This window comes from Euprymna scolopes, chromosome 10 (assembly GCF_053919585.1).
Source record: "Euprymna scolopes isolate OS-2025 chromosome 10, ASM5391958v1, whole genome shotgun sequence".
Lineage (NCBI taxonomy): Eukaryota > Metazoa > Mollusca > Cephalopoda > Sepiida > Sepiolidae > Euprymna > Euprymna scolopes.
The window spans coordinates 49,111,756-49,136,953 of NC_136491.1; the positions used below are offsets into that span (position 1 = coordinate 49,111,756).

The window sequence follows — 25,198 nt, forward strand, 5'->3', positions numbered from 1 at the left end:
GGAACAGCTCATCAAGAACTTGTTTACATTGGACTTGAAGATAATCACATTGCAATCAGCTGGAAAGCGGAAAACAGTTCCACAGGCGTGGATTTCTAAGAAAGAAGCTTTGTTCATGGAATCTATGTTTAGGTTTAGGCACAAATAAAGAGTGGGGGGAATTATTGATAGTGTTTTCAGCTAGACGAGTGTTTCTTGTGGAAGTTTGGCGAGGGGGGGGGACGATAGATGGAAGTTCAGTCGAACACTAACGATAAAACAGAGAAAAACTCGCAACAGCTCTTCTGTGAGATAGAGGTTGCAGGGAAGATAAAAGGTCATCTCCTACGAGGCGTCGAAGTTTATTTTGAATTATATCAAGGCAGAACAAGTCCTTTCTATTAGCTCCTGCCCAGATGTAGCAACAGTACTCCATCCTTGGACGTACCTGGCTCTTATATAGATAGAGAATTGTATCAGCCGTGAGATATCTACTGGTTCGATAGAAGGATTCCACCATTTATTTATGTATTTTAAATTTTTAGGCGTTTCTGTGCCACTATGTAACTTAGCGGTGTGGTCACATATATCTGGCACATAGAAATGACCTAGTGTTCTTACCCCAGTACCATTTTCTTCTTCAGAATTTTGGTCAGCCAGTTACAAGTAATTTGCGGAAAGTAAGAGGAAGAAAGTGAATTTATTTACAGTTGTTGTAGTTAGACAAGTTTTTATTGTACATGTTTCATAGGGAGAAATTAGACATAATAGCTCAGTCGAGCTAACGATAGAGTAAGTTTGTAAAAAAGCGTGGATGCACTTATGGCGGCTGTATGCAAATGGCGAGCCGTGTGCGAAATTACATCACTGCAAGGAAAAAGAAAACTATCATAAAAAGAAAGTATGCACCGACCAACGATCACATTGGAAAGGGTAAAGGTCAGAGAGAAGGAGCACGATCACGTTTTATTTGGGAAAGTACCCGGAAATAAGTGTCGTTGTTTCAACTGAAAAACGGGAATCGAGTTATTACTTGTCGTCTGTTCCTTGCGACGGAGTCTACAACGTGTTGGGTCCGAATGTCTTCATGTTAACGCGTGTGTAAACGTGTATTATGTCACAGAGGCAGACTAGCAACATCTTTTCTTTTGGGAAAAAGCAACAACAAAAAAATCAACAGCTTGTATTGAAGACACGCGGACACCCTCGCTCGACTTCGACGTAGATGTTGTACTCTGACAAGACAAGAAAAGAGTCCCCTGAGCGACACTTTCCTAGGTCTGACAACGCTATTAGATCTTGAGACATATCTGATTCTTACACAGACTGAGAAACTTTCTGGAATGATAGTATTGATCAACCATTTTCTAGTGACCTTATCAATAGATTTGATGTAATAATGAGTCACCGTTTATCATAACCCAACGGCACCTTGAGGATATGGGTAGAGGATTTTGGATAGGAAATAGACATTGGGTTTACTTTCAGCAGCCTCATACCTCTCGCTGTATTTATTTTGTCATTCACTTCTCACACTTCATGAGCGATATTTCTGACAAAGGGTGAACAATTTATGCTTCCTGATCCGGAATCTATCCACTTCACGCTTATCATTAGCTATGTCTAGACTCTAAAGTAATATTTTCAGCTCATTATATTAAGTGGCTTAATGCCTAGTCTGGTGCGATTTCCATAAAAATAGATTCCCGTTTCAGAACTGGTGTGAAAGTCAGTTTTAAAAACTTAAATTACAATCTTAATTACTAGCCCGCGTCCCCGGTGTTGCCCGAGTGTTTGGAGGTGTTTTTTAATTTGGGATATTACGATCTTGCAAGTATGCGAAAACTTCTCGCGGAATCTAACTGATGCAAAAAGCCTTTCGTGAACATACGCACACGCTCGTGCCCATTCTGTCTTTTATATATTAGACTAACCTGAGTGCTTGGTGTTGCCCGGATGTTTGGAGGTGTTGGTTGACAAACGCCCGTGCCCATTTTGCCCTTTATGTCATAGATGGTAAAGCGATGCTACAAGCGTTATTGATGAAAGAGGCTAGCTTTGGTTTTAAAGGTATTGAAAGTAATCGTCCTTTTTTCCTCCACGGTATCGTGTGGTTTAGGTTGAAAAAGAAAGAAGGAACGAGATCAAGAGAGAGAAAAAGACTGAGAAAAAGAGGCAGAGAGAGAGAGAGAGAGAGAGAGAGAGAGAGAGAGAGAGAGAGAGAGAGAGCGTACAAAGTTATTTCGACTAAAGACTTTTACCTTCGACTCCCAAAACCAACAATTATTAGACCATTCCAATAATGAACTGGTCTCTGCTAATTGCGTTGTAATGCTAGTTCTATGTGGTTCTAGATGGTTCACTTTCCCAGGCTTTCTCTTTGAGAAGGGGTTTATTTATTGCTAATGACCTGAGGCACCCTCACCGAAGAATGTTTACGAAGCTGCCCAGACATTTTTTGCAGATCAGAGTGCTCCTCCTCAGAGCCGCTGATGTCTCAATTCCACTTTCCGACTCTGATGTCAGTTTTTTTTTTCAGAGGAAGAGTACGAAATACCTCCTTCTTAGTAAGAGTATTTTATTAAATTTCATAAATTTAAGATGGCGTGATTATCCGATCGGAAGCGAACGTGTTATAAACTGCATTAAACCTTTATACTTGCGCCGATGAAAGTTGTTTTTATCGCTGTGTATCCAATCACGCACATGCTAATTATAAAATAAAGCTAAACTTTCTAACAAGTTCGAAAACACTAAAATTGTAAACCTGTACATTCATGTCACCTTCGTGTGTTCTTCGTAATCTAATAAAATGTTATAAGTCAACCTTGCTGTCCAAACAAGCAACAAAGGTAAAAAAAAACAACTGATTAAATATTTTTCTACATTATTTTTACGAGTTCGTCGTAATGTCTTTACTGTGCGATTGAAACTAAAAGAAGTTAGTTTCAGCGCATAAGACGATAACAACGGTTTAGAGAACAAACATAACACCAGTAAAAAGTGTCACACAAGCGAAGATTTAATCTGTCTTCTGGCGAAGACAGTTGCCCCTTTATACGTTTCGTAAAATGTACGCTTCTAATTAAAAAATTCGTTAATAAAATTCTCAATCCATTATCCAATCTAACCAGATAAATTCTAATAAAATGTTATAAGTCAACCTTGCTGTCCAAACAAGCAACAAAGGTAAAAAAAAAACTAAAAAAACTGATTAAATATTTCTCTACATTATTTTTACGAGTTCGTCGTAATGTCTTTACTGCGCGATTGAAACTAAAAGAAGTTAATTTCAGCGCATAAGACGATAACAACGGTTTAGAGAAAAAACATAACACCAGTAAAAAGTGTCACACAAGCGAAGATTTAATCTGTCTTCTGGCGAAGACCGTTGGCCCTTTATACGTTTCGTAAAATACCGTTGGCCCTTTATACGTTTCGTAAAATGTACGCTTCTAATTAAAATATTCGTTAATAAAATTCTCAATCCATTATCCAATCTAACCAAATAAATTCCATTTTATGTCTGACTCAATTAATCTTATGTGGGAACACGTTGGTGATCGTCTCATCAGTAAGGGTGATTCTGAATAGGCTTCACACTTACTGAACTAGAGCAACCTCGATTTTTCTGTGTCATTATTTCAAAGAAAATGTCTATCACAACAATTCTCAGATGATTCCTCAAATAAAGGGAGCCATCACAGTTTAAACCAGGGCAGTGCTAATAGATGGGTCACAGTTATTGACAATGCTTGAAATTTGACAATTTTTTTAACATGTCATTGAATTGTGATAAAAATGACTGTTGGATATTTATGATTAAAACTTGGTGTACAAGTCAGACATAGATTGAAGTTTATTTGTATCAAAGATGGTTAGTAAGTAGAGAGATTTGTGAATGTTAGTAACGATTTAATGGATGATATTTAGGGAGAGGGGTGTCATGCCTAGAAAGTCTAAAATTTTCAAAATTCAATAAAACGTGTTCCGATAACACATGAAGGAGACGACTAGGACGTTTGTTGAAGTGCGAAGCTTATATTGACATTCTGAGTTCACTGAATATCTAAATAAAAATGGCTGCAATAGAAGTTAAATCAAACGTTTTCTGGCTGTCTATGAAACATACACATACGCATAAACAACCGAAAATTGACGAAGAACAAAAAAGGGCGAAAATTGTGACGTATTAAATTTATTCAATCTTTTTTTTTACGTGTCTTGTTTGCTTTCTTGTTGGAAGGAGTTTTCTATTGTCCATAACGACGCTTTGAATCGTGGATGCATCGTTGTTTTTAAACGTGGCACTCATTTGAAAGTTCTAATAACTTCCAATCTTCAGCTATACACGCTATTTAATCGGCCGAAACGAGTTTGTGAACTTTTTAAAAACATTTTCGGGGACAATAGCTAAATTTGGGAGGCTTTAATATGCAGTACGATTTTTCCTATTCAGAATCACCCTTACTGATGAGACGATCACCAACGTGTTCCCACATAAGATTAATTGAGTCAGACATAAAATGTATGATAAGAGGCATTTGAAATCATCATAATGAAAATGAGAAAAACCATAAATTAAAGAAAAAAAAATGAGAAAGAAATCTACATCCCCAAAATATAGAGGAATATCTAACCTCCGACTTTCTTTAGGTGTTTTATCAAACTCGGGAATTTGGATGGAATTTCAAACGGAACCCTTTATTAACTTCATGGGGTAGCATGCTCTCGTTCCGTCAGCCATAGTTGGATACAGGTTCTAAGTATTTCACAATTGTATTTTTCGGTCACCCACACTTCAATCTTCAAGAGAATATCACTTTTACAATTGATTTTGCCAAGTACTCTAACAGCTGCGCCATGGGCCCTTCTAATTGTAAAAGTGGCATTCTACTGAAGAGTGAAAGTTCAATTCTCAGTGTGGGCACCCCAAAAATACAATTGGGAATTACTTAGTACCTCTACCCAGTCACGGTTAACGGACGAGAGCATGCTACACCCGTAAAACAAATAAAAGGCTCCGTTCGAAATTCCGTCCAATATCCCGAGTTCGACAGAAACATTCTTGAGTTCGATAAGATACATCTGAAGAAGGCCGGAAGTTACATCGACAGAAACGTTGTGAAAATAAACACTTAAGATGAGAACAATAGTCCGCAGAATTCAAATTATATGAACAGCCAATCCTCATAACAACAATTCGGAAACTTAAAGTCACTTCGAATTGTTCAGAAACATTGTTTTTTGGTATTAAGCGAAAAAATACTGCGGGACTTTTCCCCACTTCCTTTTTAACTGTCTTCTATTCAACTATTATTTTCAGCATTGCACACAGTATTTTCACTATTAAAACTATATGAATATTCATACAAAATTACGTTAAATATTCCATCTGATACAACCTGAAAATGCCATCGTAATTCTTTTCACATTATTTTTGAATTAATCTCATCCATCCTTAATGTTTCCGAATTTTTGATGTGAGGGATTGATAATCTATATATTAATACAATAGCGTGTGTGTTATTTTCTGTGTACTGCTTACATCGTTTCATTGTTATGGACTTACATCTCTTGTAATAATTAATTTTACTAAAAATTCTTCATAAGTTTTGGTTTCGGTTTCGATTATAGCTGATGACACCACAGTAATCTATACTTTTTAAGAATAATTTTATCAAGAACCCTTTATAAGTTTTGGTTTCGGTTTCGATTACAGCTGATGGCACTCAAGTTATATATATAAATATATATATATATATATATATATATATATATATATATATAAGTTTTATATATACATATATACACATAAATATATATATATATATATATATATATATATATATATGTATATATATATACATATATGTATGTAAATATATATATAAGTTTTTGTTTCGCTTTCAATTAAAGCTGATGCACCGAAATTATATGAATATATATTTTTTTGGAAATTGCAACTTTATAATATATAAAAATCGATAGAACATTAACTCTATAATAATATATACGAAATCTGCAACAATTAAAATATCATATTTAAGCGTAATTTATGACCCGGACGTCTCTGATAGTTTAGATAAATACTTTTGCAGTTTTAACAAAAGAGCTGCAATAATATCAGAGCGTATCTATTTACGATGAACATCTACAGAATGCCAACATCAATATATTACATATGAATGAGTTCACTGTGGAATTTCCACGGGTCCTGCTAGTTTACATTATTTACATTATTCGGACTACTATTCGTATACGTAGTGTGATTTTCACAATGTTTTAACCATTGTAACTTACTACCTTCTACAGTTGTATCTTGTTGAACTCGGAATTCTTTCTGTCAAACGCGGGAATCTCTATTTAATTTTTAACGGAGCCCTTTATTAAATTAATGGAGGTAGCATGTGCTCGTTCCCTCAGCCATGACCAGGTAGAAATTTTATATAATTCGCAATTTTATTCTTAGTATCGTCCGTAAACAGGATTGAATCTTCAATCTACAAGAGAGTCTCTTAGAGTTGAATTTAACTAAGTACTTCATCCGTTACGCCACTCGACTTAGACTAATGCTAATATTAATCTAATCTGGTCACTTTAACTTTAAATGTGTGTTTATAAATTAGCGCCAAATATTTAATTTGTTTATAGATTTAGTTTTGAAAAAAAAAATGCCTCAGCAATATTTGCCTTTCATTAAATTTGAAAAGAAACGCGATGGAGAATAAGTATTTTTAAAAATGTGTCTTAGAAATTCCATCAGTTACTTTAAAACGTTTTAATTAAATATCTAATTCTTTTCTCTTGTAAATTAGTTCGCCTCCTGCTTTCCCAATCTTTCCTGTAACTATTTTCTCTCTCTCTCTCTCTCTCTCTCTCTCTCTCTTTATTAATGGTTTAATACCATTTGTTTTAATACTATTTTTAATTTAAATATTTATTTCTTTTTCGGAATCCTTCCACATGTCTCTGTGATAAGCTGGATCATGAACGTTCAGATTTCTTTCCTCTGGTGGACACTTATAGTCAGGTTGCAAGGCCAATCCGACTCCATAGTGTAATATTAGGTTAGTGCAAAAATAATGTTTTTTATCTGATAGAAAAAACGACATTATTTTTGCACCAACCTAATACTTTCGGCCAGATCTTTTGAGGTATCCATTCGGGGACCTATACATGACAGTGTGAAGGTTTTCAAGCAGCAACAAAAAAATAAGCTGGCACTCTCTCCTGTTTTTGACGAGGAAACACTCTGAGCACGCCTTAACTCCAAGAAAAAAACTTTCAACAGTTGAAATTTACCATTATTTATTTTTCTATTCATTGTCTTAACTTATGGCAACCTACACCTAGCTGTGCATGTCATAAAATCAATATACATACCATTTCTTTATTGAAGAGGACTTGCTTTTCTTTTATTTTCGGCAATGATTTTTTTTATATATAAGTGCTACTTTTACAATTTACGTGAAAATGAGGTCCTATAAACTAAGGGCACAGCATATATTTTCCTTCTTATTGACATTAGGTGAGGATTGATATGTCTGGTCTTGTGGTATAGATTTTTTCGTCGGTTTGTATTTAAATTTCACAAAATAATTCGTATTCCGAGAAAAAAACTGCTGTTCAAATTGATTATCAACACTTGGGATGAAGGGGTCTAGCGGCGAACGAATCAGCATAAGTTAACCGGCTGTCCGGGTTGATGGTCGTTATTCAGTGGTTGACAATTTAGCGGGTCTCAACTTAATATTTGCGAATCAACAAGTTATAAGGTTAAATAATCAAAAAGGAATAAGGTTAAATAACCAAAAAGTTATAAGGTTATATAATAAAAACGTTATAAGGTTAAATAATCAAAAAGTTATAAGGTTAAATAATAAAAAATTTATAAGGTTAAATAATCAAAAAGTTATAAGGTTAAATAATCAAAACGTTATAAGGTTAAATAATAAAAACGTTATAAGGTTAAATAAACAAAAATTTATAAGGTTAAATAATAAAAAATTTATATGGTTTAATAATCAAAAATTTATAAGGTTAATAATAAAAACGTTATAAGGTTAAATAATAAAAAAGTTATAAGGTTAAATAATCAAAAATTTATAAGGTTAAATAATCAAAACGTTATGATGTTAAATAATCAAAAAGTTATAAGGTTAAATAATCAAAACGTTATAAGGTTTAATAATCAAAAAGTTATAAGGTTAAATAATCAAAAATTTATAAGGTTACATAATCAGAAAAATTATAAGGTTAAATAATCAAAAATTTATAAAGTTAAATAATCAAAACGTTATAAGGTTAAATAATCAAAAATTTATAAGGTGAAATAATCAAAAATTTATAAGATTAAATAATCAAAATGTTATAAGGTTAAATAATCAAAAAATTATAAGGTTAAATAATCAAAAAGTTATAAGGTTAAATAATCAAAACGTTATGAGGTTAAATAATCAAAACGTTATAAGGTTAAAAAATCAAAACGTTATAAGGCTAAATAATCAAAAAGTTATAAGGTTAAATAATAAAAACGTTATAAGGTTAAATAACCAAAAAGTTATAAGGTTAAATAATAAAAAAGTTATAAGGCTAAATAATCAAAAAGTTATAAGGTTAAATAATCAAAACGTTATAAAGTTAAATAATCAAAACGTTATGAGGCTAAATAATCAAAACGTTATAAGGCTAAATAATCAAAACGTTTTAAGGTTAAATAATAAAAAATTATAAGGTTAAATAATCAAAACGTTATAAGGTTAAATAATCAAAATTTTATAAGGTTAAATAATCAAAAATTCATAAGGTTAAATAAACAAAAATTTATAAAGTTAAATAATCAAAAATTTATAAGGTTAAATAAACAACTATTTATAAGGTTAAATAATCAAAAAGTTATAAGGTTAAATAATCAAAAGGTTATAAGGTTAAATAATCAAAACGTTATGAGGTTAAATAATCAAAACGTTATTAGGTTAAAAAATCAAAACGTTATAAGGCTAAATAATCAAAAAGTTATAAGGTAAAATAATCCAAAATTTATAAGGTTAAATAATCAAAAAGTTATAAGGTAAAATAATCAAAAATTTATATGGTTAAATAATCAAAAAGTTATATGGTTAAATAATCAAAAAATTATAAGGTTAAATAATCAAAAAGTTATAAGATTAATTAATGAAAACGTTATAAGGTTAAATAATCAAAAGTTATAAGGTTAAATAATAAAAAAGTTATAAGGTTAAACAATCAAAAAGTTATATGGTTAAATAATCAAAAGGTTATAAGGTTAAATAATCAAAAAGCTATAAGGTAAAATAATCAAAACGTTATAAGGTTAAATAATCAAAAATTTATAAGGTAAAATAATCAAAAATTTATAAGGTTAAACAATCAAAAAGTTATATGGTTAAATAATCAAAAATTTATAAGGTTAAATAATCAAAAATTTAGAAGGTTAAATAATCAAAAATTTATAAGGTAAAATAATCAAAAAATTTATAAGGTTAAATAATCAAAAATTTATAAGGTTATATAATCAAAAAGTTATAAGGTTAAATAATCAAAAATTCATAAGGTTAAATAATCAAAAAGTTATAAGGTTAATTAATGAAAACGTTATAAGGTTAAATAATCAAAAAGTTATAAGGTTAAATTATTGTCGTTTATTGTGTTTGACACAAGGGTGGTCTTCTTTAATTGGCCACTCACTAAAATGAAACAACACGAAACCGATTGAACAATGTACAGAAAGCAAATGCATCAAGAAAGATGCAGTGTGACACGCGTTACTCCAAACGGACTGAAAATGTGATCAACAAAAATATTTAGTAAACTTGTTAGTAAGCGACAACGATGCGCTCGCAAACAACTGTATTTTCTAACGCTTGGACGAAATAACCGGCATAAGATAGAGTACTTTTGTCACATCTTGGGTGGAGTCCCAAAAGCATCCTTTCCTGCATTGACAGGGTACAATACCGCCTTCGAAATTTAGTGGGCGACGACATTTTTACCTCCTTGCTCACTCTTTCTCACATAAGAATTGTTGCGAGTGTGTCTCTGCTCTATCGATATTTTTATAATAGGTGTTCGACTGAGCTCCAATCTATGACCCCTTCCCGTAAAACGTTCACAATAAATACTCGCATGGCTAAAACAATCGTCAACAACTTTCCGCACATTTTATCTGTACCCAAAACTAAACGAAAATTCAATGAACAGTTTCTTTCCTAGAGCTATCCCTCTGTCGAATTCGATACCTTTTGTCTGCTTCCCGGCTGATTATATGATGGTCGTCTTCAAGTTTAATGTGAATAAATTCCTAGATAAATTTTAGATAATCTTACCCTATCCAAGCTCCACCGTGTCTGATCTTGTATTACCGTTTACCTAATACTTAACCCTTATCCTTGAGCGGCCTCTTGACCTTGATAAGTTGTGACTCACCAAGTAAAAAAATGGTTTAGGAAAACAAGAAAGTAAAGAGCAAATCAAACAACTCCGTCAGCTAACATGAATTCGAAAAGAAATAATAAAAAAGATTTCTCAAATTAACTTTCGTTTTTTTTAATATAATATTGGTTATGGTATGTGCTGGTACTTTTGGGCGTTTTATACGTTCAAATGTATTTGAAACGCTCTCCACATACCAACATTAAATACTGACTAAACCATTTCGAGAACTATTGGACACTGGCGAACTTCGATGCAGTCAGTAACAGCCGCTCATGTCATTCAGGACATCGCGTGAATCGTTCAGCTAAAAGAAATATGAAGAGAACGAGAAACATAGCGAATGAAAAAGGACAAAGTGATAAATTCGAAAGCACAAAAAGAACAACTTTCGTCTTCGTTGCTCTTCAATTTTTTGAGTAAAAAAAAAAATAAAATAAAATAATTGAAAGCCTTACTTTTGGAACGACGCTTGCATGACAAAGCGCGCGCCGGATGCCCTTGCGCGTTTATCGCTGGCAAAAGTGCATTAAAAATGAGAAAAATACACCCAGAAGCACAAAAGGTAGCCCGTTTTAATAGTACCACTCCCGTCTTCATAGCTCTTGTTTGTTCACATTTAAAGAAAATACACAGTTCTTGTAAATGATCGATTGCTTTCCAATCAAAGAGAATGTATAAAGATACACACACACACACACACACACACACACACACATGCACACACGCACGCGCGCACACACACACCAGAAAAAAAGAAAACATCAGAAAAAGATGTAAGTATTTTTAAAGCGTCGTGTAGATCATGCGGTCTAAAAGCGTAGTTGCAAAAAGCTGTATGAAATTATAGTGTAAGAACAACAAAGGCTGGAATTAACTGTATGTGATAGGTCCATTCTGTCAAAAGTTGGATTTCTACATCATCTCAAATCAGACGATCAAAGACAAGATCGACAATTTTATGAGCAGGCCATATCAGCACTATCTCTAGTATACGTTGTTATATTTGCGGTCTAATCTGCAAATATGAAAACAAAAAGCCTGACAAGACATTCGAGGATTCACAGTAGTGACATGCGAGCACTCTAACCTGTAGGTCATTTTTGTATCATATATCTGTGAACGTTCATGTAGGACTGAAGTTGGGTTGGAGAGCCATCTACGTGCACACAACCGCACAGTAGTTAAATGAAAAGATGACAAACATCCGCCAAGAAAAAACAATCATCCTCATCACATACACAAACACACACACACAAAGATATATATGTGTGTATGTGTATGTATATGTCTATGTATGTATGTAGGTATATATATATTTTCCGCTTTATGATGTTTTAAATCAGAGATTTGCTTCTCCTAGAAAGGTTGCCTTCACCACGGCTTACGGGAGCCCTCTCTACCCCAATACACACACACACACACACACACACACACACACACACACACACACACACACACACACACACACACACACACACAAATATACACGGTGCTAGTTGGCCGTTGACCCAGAAAAAGAGTTCATTCGCCCTTTGCATACCTATACATACATATACATATACCTATATATATATATATATATATATATATATATATATATATATATATATATATATATATATACCTCTATAAACGCACACACACACACACACACACACACACACACACACACACACACACATATATATATATATATATATATATATATATATATATATATATATACCATCCTCGTTCAAAACAAAGTCACTTAATTGACTACATCCCAGGAAGGCAGAGTTGCAGGACGTCTGTAGTGTGCATGTTATGCGTGGAGCTGAATGCGGCACAGATCACTTTTTGGTTCGCGTGAAGTTGCAGATCTGTATAAGAAGGAAATGTAGGTTGGGTGGTGTTAAGATTCCCAGGCGGTGTGATGTGTACAGGCTGGATGATCCAAGTGTACGTGAAAAGCTTCGATCCGTAGTTAATTCTACTGATTTTGATGGGTCGTTGGCGCATTTTAAAAATACAATCTATGAAATAAGTGTAGATATTTTTGGCTTCCGCAAATCTAAACATCAGGATTGGTTTGATGATAATGATTCTGAAATTACTCAACTCTTAAGTGCTAAAAATGAGTTGCATCATAAAATGTTGTCTGCCTCTCATGGAGGCCGAGAGCCCCTCCGACAGCCACTTAAAGCAAGCAAAAGGTCTTCTCGAAAAGCGACTCCGCCAAATGAAGAATCAGTGGTGGGCTAAACTCGCCAACCAAATCCAGATGATCGTAAAGACTTCAAACGCATGTACCATTTGCTTAAAAAAGCTTTTGGTTCTCAAACACTATCTACATCTCTCCTACTCTCAAGTGATGGAATTGTCCTTATAAAGAATTCTAACAAGATTCTCTGTTGGATGAGCATTATTCTGATCTCTTTGACAACCCCTCTAATGTTGATAAGGACGTCATCAATGGATTTTTATCCAACAGAAGCGTATCCATGCTTATCCTGAGAATGAAATTAGAGATGCAATCAAGGAAGTGAACGTTGGGAAGGCTCCAGGGCTTGATGGTATTCCTATGGAAGTCCTCTTACATGGAGGTGTAAACTTGTTCATGAAATTCTTCATCTTGTCACTGATGTCTGGAAGGGTATTCCCATTCATCAGGATTGGGTTGATGCAATTCTTATATGACTTTACAAGGAAAAGGGGTCCAGGGCCGACTGTGGGAGTTATCGTGGGATAAGTTTGTTGGAAGCAGTTGGCAAAGTATTTTTCAGAGTTCTACTCAGTAGATTGTTAAAGTATATTTGTCCATCCGTCATTCCAGAAATCCAAAGTGGCTTTCGTCCAGGCAGAGGAACCATGGACATGATTTCTGCTCGGCAGTTGCAGGAGAAATGTACTGAACACCGTGTTCCGCTTTATCAGGTTTTTGTTGATTTGACCAAGACATTTGATACAGTGAAGAGAAATGCCCTATGGATAATTCTAGGAAAGTTGGGATGCCCACCTCAATTTCTACGATTACTCAGGGAGCTCCACACTAATATGAAGGCTCGCCTGAACTTCAACGAATGCCTATCAAAACCCATCTCAGTTGACAATGGTGTGAAGCAGGGTTATATCCCAGCACCTACACTTTTTAAAATTTATTTGGCAACTATGCTTTCCTATGCTTTAAGAACTGTTTTCTGGGTGTTTATTTGCGTTTCAGAACCACAGAAAAGGTCTTTGGTCTTCGTCGTTTTCATGCTTCTGCAAGGACCTTTCAGCACCTAGTTCGTGAATTGCTTTATGCAGATGACGCCGATCTCGTAGCCCATAGTGAGAGAGATATGCAGGGTATCATGGATCTGTTTTCGGGGGCCTGTGCGCCTTTTGGTCTTACTATTTGTCTTAAGAAGACTAAGGTCATGTTCACACCTCCACCCGGTAGTTTGTATGTGGAACCAAATATTTTTGTCAATAACCAGAGACTTACCGTGGTTTACACATTTGTGTATTTGGGTAGTACTCTTGGCAGAGACGGAACCCTGTATGCTGAGGTCAACTATAGGATACAGCGTACCACTAAGGCTTTTGGTGGCTTGGAGAAGCGAGTGTGGTCTGACAGGGGTATAACTCTTCGTACAAAGATCAGTGTCTATCAATCTTGTATTTTACCATCCCTGCTTTACGTTTTCTGAGGCCTAGACAACTTATGGTAGACACATAAAAGTCATAGAGAGAGTTCACTAGACATTTCTGAGACACATTCTAGGCATTTTATACCTGATACGGATGTCCTCATGCGAGCTGAAGTACCATGTATTGAGAAGTTGATTATACGCAACCAGATGAGGTGGACTGGACATCTGACATGGATGGACAACGAAAGATTGCCAAAGCGCCTGTTCTATGGCGAAAATATACAAGGAAAGCGTCAACAACATAAACATAGAAAACGCTTTAGGGATAACATCAAAGATAATCTTAAAGTTCTTGCTATTGATGTGTCCAGTTTGGAAAATGCTTCCAATGATCGTAAAAAGGGGCGCTCGCTCCTTAGTCTATCATGGCTTTGATCGCTTTTAGAAAAAAAATATTAGTATGCAAAAACGAAGCGCGATATCCGGAAAAAAAATCTGTCAGATATATCAGGTCTGTCGGAGGCTTTCGTGCAGAACCACGTCTGTGATTTATGCGGTAATATGACTTTATCCACAAACGATCACATGAAGATCAATCTTTCTTGATGGAGAAAACACTGCGGGGCACAGATGTTCTGTTTGCTCTGTGGTCTGTAAATCGAGGAGAGGCCAGAAGCGTCATATGAACGTCCACAGTAGAGCAGTACGGGTTGGCATCCCTAAATCTCAGCTTAAGCGTGACCCCTGAAAAAGACTAAAATATATATATATATAAGTGGCCTGGCAAGGCCACAGCGAAGAAAACCAAGCAGAAAAACGGAAGCAAAATTCATTCAAAAGCAGCAAGACACAATATATATAAATGTAGGCAAATTTGGGCATATTTTACTGGCTTTAAAATATATGTTCTTTTTAACAATTGTCATAAAATTTAAATCATAGAATAGTATTATAAACTTCAAAAAGCCTGCAAATTTTCATGAAGATCTTTCCCATAGAACAAAAGATATGAGCATTTCAAATTTCAATTTGGCTTCCAGTATATATATATATATATATATATATATATATATATATATATATATATATATATATATATATATATATATATATATATATATATATATAAGAGCAAATAGTTAATAAAACATGCTAAAACACTTTGAAAAAGAGTTAAAAACATTTAATCTGAAAAGGAAACACTTAATAATGGATAGTTCTTAATCCGCGGAGTTTATTATTTTATTATATATATATATATATATATATATATATATATATATATATATATATATATATATATATATATATATATATATATATATATATGAAATTAAATAAAAAAAAAACCCGCGGATTAAGGACTGTTTTTCTACGAAGGGAAGATTAAACCTTGCTGCTATGGTTTCAAATGAGTTGAAATAACAACAAAGGGGAAACTTAATTCCTGTATCCAAAAGAAGAAAGATATAACATATAATAAAATATTTGGAATCAAGTCTCATCTTGCTGCTAATTCACATCATTTGAAACAATAGCAGCATATTTTTGTCTCTCTTCCATCAAAGTCAGAAAGTTTGTATATATATATATATATATATATATATATATATGTATATATAAAGCTGAACATCTGTGTGTGTGTCTGATCACGAATAGGCTCCTATATGGTTGACTATTATAGAAAACTGATCACATATAATGATAGAAGATGTATCGAGACACAGGAATGATTTATTAAAATTGTGGGGTCTGCGTACGTGTCTGGTCCATAAAGTATGGAAATAAAAAATTTAAAAAGTAAAAAAAAAAAAACGTTTGCAAGTGTTTTTGATATAGATGTACATAAGAATACTTTGATAAGTATGTTTTAACTTAAATAGGGATGGTATTATAAAATTATGGGGTCTGCGTTCGCGCCTGGCCTCCATAGAATGGAAATAGGCACACACTTTTATAAAGACTTTTCATATCTATCTATATACTAGCAGTTCAACCCGACGTTTCTAGTTTTACTCATGTCTAGGTAACCTACACCTAAATTTTCAAGATTTTAGACCCAAAATTAGCAGAGGAGTTAGGTAGAATCTGTAATGGTAAATTCTTTCAACTTTGATCTGTTGACAGCCAAATTTTCACCCAAAAACTGATTAAAAAGCTTGCTGCATATCTGAATACCGAAAATTTGAAGTGTTTGGACTCAAAATTGCCGGAGTTCAGTAGAGTTGTTAAAGGTCAATTCCTTGAACTTTGACCCCTTGACAGCCAAATTTCTGATCGGAAATGGATTAAAAAGATTTTCCCAAATCTCAATATCTCTTATCTCAAATCTCGAGTCTGTAGACTGAAAATTGACAGAGTAGTTTGATAGGGAAATGTACACACACAGACACGCACACACAGACAATTTCACTTTTACACACACACACACACACACACACACACACACACACACACACACACACATATTTATATATGTAGTGAGTATGACTTGTTAACCTGATAGAATTAAAACAAAAGTTTTCTTATAATCGATATATGAAGTATAAAATTACTTATGACCTCAAGATTGAATTATCGATTACTTTTGTTAAAAATTAAATACCAAAGTATTAGTTTCAGTACATATTAAAAAAAGTTAACGGTGTATTGCAACAATTTCACCCCCGTTGTATCTGTTTTTTTTTTTTCTGGAGTGGTTCCTTCCTGGAATAATCTCTAAATAACCTACAATTATTAAGTTATTTTTTAATTTAAAAACATTTTTGCTCTTATGACTTGAAAAAAAATTCATTTTTTTCTTCCACTTTTAGTCCTTTTCTGAAAAAAATATTTTATAAATTTATATGGATCTCTGATGAGTTGTTTGAGAACCCATTCAACGAAACATGTGTAAGACGTACCATATATCAAATAAAGTGATATGAATGTGCTATAAATATAAGGGATGGGCAAATTATTTTTTTAATAGACAGTTGATGAATCATTTACGAGCACCGATCTATCGTTCAGTGGTTAGAGTAGCCGACTGTCAACGCGATGGTTGTAAGCTCGATCCGCGGCTAGGGAAAGGTGCTAGTCTAGCCGCACTGATGAGTTGTGATACAACGAAACAGTACTGTATGTGGATGACTATATTAAGCCCCTCTCTTAGAGTCGAGCAATATCGTAAATGTATTTTAACCTGCTGCATAATTTGTTTAGGAAGATAATCCGTCAGATTCTTTTATCTTCTCACACGGGTTAACGTTTTCATTAGCCAATGGTCGGGCTTATCTCACACAAAGGTCGACTATCTTGATTTATCTTTTTGTAAATGAAACGAGGTATCTTCTATGTAGCTTAGGATAGCTGAAGAAGAGTGGAACATAAAATATATATCCTTATGTTATGTGGATACATGTGATATATATATATATATATATATATATATATATATATATATATATGTGTGTGTGTGTGTGTGTGTGTGTGTGTATGTGTGTGTTTAAACTATAAAGATCGAAGAAATGCGTTGTTTATAAGCACATTTGTGTACGCGTTTCGATAGCAAGTGTGAATACGAGTGTATTTGTGTGTGCGTGTGCGCCTGTTTTGTGTCTGTGTGTGCGTCGACGTCAGCGCCAATCTCTACGACGACGCGCATGCGCGTGTCGGTCCTTTTGGCCACGGCGTGTATTGAATTTCTCATTAAAATTATGTGCAGCTCGCACAAAAGAGACGAGGAAAAAAAGCTATTTTTTCGCTATTCCTTTTGATCTTGTCTTAGTCAGAAAACGTTTGAGCTTAGAATAACTAAAGTGGGAGGATGGTCGAAGGGTGGGGAGTAGTGGTTATAACCGGCGAGGGAAAGGTGGGAGGAGGGGCCCCGGAAATTTAAAAGACTCGCGATGGAGGCGAGGGTGGCAGGAGGAAGAGGGACTAAATGACGGAGGGTAAGCGTAGAACTAGACTTGGAGAAACTATCGAGAGAATGTGCGTGTTTACGTATGAGGGAAAGAGAGAGAAAGAGAAAGAGAAAGAGAAAGAGAGAGAGGCATACATACAAACAGACAGAAAGGGAGAGAGAGATAAAGATAGAGAAGCATACATACAAACCCATAGAGAGAAGGAGAGAGAGAGAAAGAGAGAGAGAGAAAGAGAAAGAGAGAGAATGTGTGTGTGTGTGTGTTTTAAGTTGAAGTGAGAGATTTTAATATCTGGCAATCTCTAAAAGTCAGCTGTAATACACTACAGTACTCGTAGTGAAGTGACTTCAAGTCTATATCAAGTCTAGCAGGGTTACCCGGTATTGCATGATGGCACGGATGATATGTAAAGCAAGAGTTAAAAAGTGTCGATTGTTTATTTTAAAACTTCTCTCTTTACCATTCCCTTCCACTGGCAACTTGTTCAATATAATCGAAAGAACAAAAAAAAAAAAAAAAAAGAAAAGAAGAAAAAAAGAAAGCCGGTGTTCCTTTTTGTTGCAATATCATGTTCTCTGTTGACTGAGTTATTTTTTTTTTTTTACACAGTGATCACCACTTATCAAGGCCCGGAAGCCACTCAGGGATAAGGGTTATTGCTCTAATCATGTACAGGAGGTCCGATGCCTAGGCTTTATCTTCTTTTGAGAAGAGGTAGGTTTATTGCTATTCGCCTAAGGCGCCGATACCGTGGAATGCCGATGGGGCTACCCAGCCACTTTTTGATGACTAGAGTGTCTTCCTCTGAGGCGCTGACTGCTTAAATCCCACTTTCCAACGCCCCTGTCGCATCGTACCTCCGTTCAAGGGAGATAAATAATACCGATTCGTTGTTTTCATTCAATTTTGCGTTTATTTATATCCTTGACCCTTTGACTAGAATTAAAATGTAGTATATGTTTTGATACTACACTGCATTTTTCTGCATTCAATCAGTCAAAGCTGATGCAATTCTAATCAATACAGATTGACCCTTTTTAGTAGATGGATTGTCCTACATTGTAAACATTCTCTGACTCCGTGCGGAAGTAAATTATATAAGGACGACAAATAAGAATAATTTAAAGAAAGTATGTTTTCTCACGTACCTCTTCATCATTGTAATTTGGTGCGCGGGGATCATCCAAGAATGTATATTCTATTATTTAAATTTTATTTTACTATAACCAGGTCAGGGTGACATTAAATTTAATGACGTATGGTTCATAAATGTATCTTTGGTAATTTCTAACTTTTAAACACACGCAAACACACGCCCACACACACACACACACATATATATCGAATTTCCTTTATGTATTCGATACATGATGCTACCTGATCAGGCTGACTGAAGATATCGACACCCTGACTAAAATGCACCAAACATTGATGTTATTGTATTTTACTTTTTCTTTTGCAAAACTTTATCATGTTCTGCGCGGACAAAGACAAACACATTTTTGGTCTACAAAACAGTGAAACTAAACGTAGCGTAAACGTAACATGCGGCCGCAACCGAGATTGAACTCACTACACGAGTTTGTAGTGTAAGTCAAATCTTGTCTGAATACTTGATGCTTCGCAAGGGTTATCAAGGGTATTTTTTCATGATGCCATCGTTAAATGAGTTGCTTACCACGGCTTAAGAAAGGCCCATCTAACCTCGAGAGAAGGATAAACCGCGCCAGTTTCCCAACCTGGTATTTTACCTCGCGGTACATACAGCGCCTTGCCTTCCTAAATGGTTACCCATCTGGTACTAGCCAGGCTCAACATTGCTTAACTTCGGTGATCTGGCGAGAATAGGCGTGTCAGCGTAATTATGCCGCATATAAACTAAACACATAAAGAACTTGAAGCATGACACGTTTTTGTTTTTGTCTAAAATGACTGGATTCAGCATTAAATAAGCCAAAAAGGGTTGACATGTCATCAAAGAAAACAATAAATATTAGAAAATATATTCAACTTGAAGAATATAAAAAACTCTTCTTTTTTTTTTTTTTTTTTTTTACTTGCCTCCCCACGAAGGCAGAGTCAGACACAAGTTCGGTTTTTAATGTGTGTGTGTGTAGGGGGGGGGGGAAGGGTAACCAGCTTCCTAAAAAGGGACACTTTGGTTAGTAACAAAAAAAAAATGTTTCAGCCATGAAGGATATCTCCTCCACTAACCGCGACCCAAAAAGTGAAGTGAAAGAGGCCGAAGTGCAGCATCAGAACAGATACTACACTTTGATCTTGGCCCAAAGGCCAAGAACCCTTTTTTTCTAAAATAGCTTAACGGGTTGATATGCTGTAAAAAAAGTCGAACTAAATACCATAATAAATAAATTGAGTATAATAAAAACAAGAAGCAGAAAACTTTTTTTTACTGGATGCAATATTAAACAACGCGAAAAGGGTTGATATGGTGCCAAACAAAACAACAACACCAAACATCATGAATAAATACTTTTAACATATAAACAAATTAAAGCATGATCACCTTTTCTAAAATTTACCGGATTAAACATTAAATAACCGGGAAAGGGTTTATATGTCCTAAAACTAAATAACTAAAACGACCATTATATAATAGATGTTTTTTTGTGAAGAGCGAAATAGGCTTGGGTAGTGATGAGGATAAGGATGCGTGGGAAGACTATTCTAACTAGTGGAAAAGAGGGTCGAGATGATGGAAGCCGTCGGTGGGTGCGTCAGATGGCGGGTATCTTTCCTGGGGAGGGGCTCGGAGTGCATCAATTTCATCTTTCTGCAAAATGGCGGAAGCATTTAGTATCGGTTTAAAAACCATTCAAAATCGTTCAAATATCTTGTGTAGCGCTTTTAGAAGTCCTTCTAGTGGAACAAACAAAATAATGACTTTCGGGGTTTAGGGTTAGGGTTGGGTGAATAAAAAGGGTTTGAGAGGAAAGAAGGACGTGTAGCGGAAAGGTAGAAAAACGAAGGGTAATGGAAAATGAAGATGAAGATGCAAGAGAATCATTAATGAAAAAAAGAGGATGAAAAGTGTTGATGAAAAAAAAAAAAAAGAATAGAACAAAGTGTTAGAGAGATAGAGTGGATGAAAAAAAATAAAGCGAAAGAAAAAAAATGGAACAGAATTTGTACGAAATGATTTTCGGTGCAGAAGATGAGGACAGAGAAAAAAAAATAGAAGTTGAAATGAAGGTAGAAAAAATAGAAAGCAGTGAATGATGAGAAAACATTGAAGGAGAATCTTGAACAAGAAAAAGAAGAAGAGGGAGTAGAGGAGAAGAAAAGGAATAAGAAAATAGACTTTTTTTTTTGCAAAATCCCCCCCCCCACACACACACACACAAAACCTGTAAACGCTGATAAATGTAACCAGAATATTCAGCCAGGACATTCAAATAAAATTCTGAATCGAAAAGTGTGCACTGCTGGAGAAGAAAAACAGAAAAAAACCGAGAAAATCGAAGAACATGGACCTACCCAACCAAAGGAAAACGAGGGCATTTAACAAACATAATACCTACTTATATTTGAGCGTTCTGAAAGTAGAACCAGCAAATCTACAGAAATGAAAGAAAAGATCGATCGGAAAATAATATTTGAAAAGAACTAAGAAACTCTTAGAATCAAAATTATATAGTAGAAATTTTATTGAAAGAATAAACACTAAGATACTCCGGGCCATTTATAAAACTGAGGAATAAAAAAAAAACAAAAAAAAAACGAGAAAATTAATATCATGCACCATGCTCTACACCAGAAATATGATACTGATCAACATACGTGAAAAGAAAATGAAGGACTTTTAAGAATATAAGACTTGGAAAATACATAACTCAGAACACAGAAAAAATGATTACGGCAGCAGGAGAACCATCAAAATAACAGTAAACAGCGAAAACAGAAAAAAAAAGACAAAAAAAAGAAGGTGGAAAAAGAAACAGCTACATAAGACTCATAAAAATGACAACAGAAGAGAATCATGAGTACATCTGGATATAGATAAGAAAAGGACACCTGAACAGAGAAACGGAATTATTACTGACAACTGCACAGAACAACACAATTAGAAATAACTGCATTAAAGCTAAAATTAGAATTGGAATTTCCTCCCTACCTTTTGGTTCCTTCACTGTATCAACATGCAAAAATTTAAATGCAGTGTGAAAGGACATCTCGCTGTTCAACTCCCTACATGGCGTTTCTGTAGACATAGTCCCAAATAGAAGCTTTTTCACGTCTAAGAAGCAATATGGCTAGAAGGAGCAAATAATGATTTAAAATACATAAAACCAAGGAAAAACAGTAGATATAGAGTCTGCGTACAAAGAGACGAAACGTTAGATCACAAAATAAATGAAGCAGCAAATTCATCCCCAAAACAATACAAAAAAACAGACCCGACCGCGTGGGGAAAGATAGATAGATAGAGATTGGAAACAAACGACTGTACTTCAAACATGCATACAAATGATATAAGCACAAACCGGTGAAAATACTGGACAACGAAAACCACAAAATCTTTGGGGTGGGGCATGGAAGTACAAATATATACATATATCCAAACCAGGAAACCGGTTGTCATAATAATTAACAAGAAAAAAAAAGAGACGGAAAAACAAAGTAAATACACTGAAAGTTATATAGAACATAAAGGAAGTCATTAAAATCCAATAACTGTAGGCGCACTAGAAACAGTTCCGAAAAACCAAGGGAAAATAGAGACAATACAGCGGACGGTAATGATGAAAACAGCTGAATTCTTAAGGAAACCCCTTGAGTGCGAAAACTGACAGACATAGCAATTATATATACTGACCAACCACATGAGAAACGCTACAGAAGTAAGAAAAATGGAAGAAACAGTACATGAATCCAAGGAAACTGAAAGAGTAAAAAAATCGTTTAGACTTTGTGTTCCTTCTGCCAATAAAAAAGCATCAGCTCGATTGGGGCTACAGATAATAGTTGTGAAGGATGAAAATGAACAGGAGAACCGAGGAAGGAAAACACTGTCTAGACCTCCACTGCATGTGTGCGGAGAGTACTGGGATCACAGGGAAGCCTATTACCATCTGAATTTAAGTGAAAGCCAATGGTTGTTGCAAGCGAGAAGGAAATGTTAAACGGCTTTTGCGAAAACGCAAAGTCATTTACAAAAGTTATCGAAAGAGGCGGAGAGTACTGGAAATCCGGGAACACTTGTTGTCATTCAGACTGCAGGGTATACCGTCGGTTATTATCAATGATTAATCGCTGATGATGGGAACTCCCAGAAATCATCATCATCATCATCATCACCACCACCACCACCACCACCACCACCACCACCACCACCACCACCATCATCATCATCATCATCATCATCATCATCATCATCATCATCATCATCATCATCATCATCATCATCAGCAGCAGCAGCAGCAACAACAACAACAACAACTATTATTATTATTATTATTATTATTATTATTATTAAGAAGAAGAAGAAGAAGAAGAAGAAGAAGAAGAAAGGGAAGAAGTAAAATGATAAAGCGGAAAACGAAAAGCGGAAGAGATACAAAAGAACTATTTTATATACAGTAGTAATTTAATAACTAAATATTTATTTGCTTAAGCATAATTTATTTATTCAATTTGTTTAATTAAACCATTTATAAGTAAACCTTTTATTAAGTTCTGAATTTTTTTTTAGATGAGGTCTGATTGTTTATCTTACTCGTATTATTGATCGGGCTATTGTTCTCATCTTGAGTGTTATTAAAGCAACGTTTCGGTCGGATTTGCCTTCGATCGTCCTACAAACCAACATGTTTGAGGCCGATCTAAGACCCCGCCTGAGACGTTGCACACAAACAACAATCAAGATAAGAAAAGAGTCCGATCAATCAATATAATCCTTTTTAGTTAAATAATTTTATGTTTTTTTTTTATTTCGTACGCTTTAGATGAATTTAATATTTTAGTTAATTAACTTTATTTAATTTGGTTCCGTACTAAATTTGGTTATTTTCTTAAATCTAATAACATTTATTTAGTTATATAATCAGCCACTTTACTAATTTATAATACTTAATTTATTTTATTTACATGAATATTTTACTTACATTACCATTATTTTTTATTTATTCGACTAGTTTTATTTTACTGACAATATTCCATTAACTTAATTAACTTTATATATATTTATTTAATTATGTTTTAATCGCCTGATTTTAATTTTTAAACCTTTTATTTAATTAACAAAAATTTATATAATTTGGATACGTAATTATTTTTTTTACTTTACTGTTTCATTTTATTACTTAATCTTATTTAATTAAATATGATGTAACAAAATGATTTAATGAATGAATGTATTTACTTAATTATAGTATATTTAAAAACTAATTTTATTTATCTTTTTAGTAAACTTATTTTATGGATTGCTGTAAATCCTGCGTACATAACTAGCATATTCAACAGTATTTTATTTACTGAAATAAAGTTCTATGACAAACAGTTTATTTTTTACTTAGTTGTAATTGAAATACTTTGCTATTTACTTTTTTTTTTTTTTTTAGATATATTTACATATATTTAAGTCAATTAAATGCAGTTAATCTAATTAATGGACTTGTCACTTTTACCTTTTAGCTTTTGAGGACATTTGTTATGCTTTCATTTTTTTAAGAACGCCGAGGGCGAGAATTAAAGAAGATCGAAAATGTAAAAGTTAAACGTAACATTTTGGTAACAGGAAAACAAATGCATTGAAATGACACAAAATAAAACATTGATTGAATTAAAATTATGTTTTTTAGGTTTGATAAAACAATTAGTTTTTTTAAAAAATAATTCACAACGGACATCTTCTGTGATTTTTAATGAATCAAAGTGTTAATTTTAATTTTCTAAAGAACATTTGATAAGCAGTCTCTCGAATTAAGAGAAAATTAAATTTTCACCATAATTAACATAATCGTTAATCATTTCTGCAGAATTCGCTCAGCTTACAATGCACGTTTGAAAGTCGAAAACACGCTTGACGGAGGGAAACTTTCCAAAATATTGCAACACGAATGCAATGATGCAACGTGTGTGTGTTTGTGTGGGTGTGTCTGTGTACATTTCCCTACACAAATAACTCTGCCAATTTCTGGTCTAGAAACTCGAGATTTGACAAAAGAAGTAACGAGATTCGGGAAAATCTTTTAAATTGGTTTTCGGCGAGAAAGT

The 25,198-nt window shown here is 34.1% G+C and overlaps 1 pseudogene; it reads right to left on the bottom strand.

Moving 5' to 3' along the window:
- Positions 1-20,108: 20,108 nt before the first annotated feature.
- LOC145286733 (U2 spliceosomal RNA) lies at positions 20,109-20,266 on the bottom strand (annotated as a pseudogene).
- Positions 20,267-25,198: the final 4,932 nt, after the last annotated feature.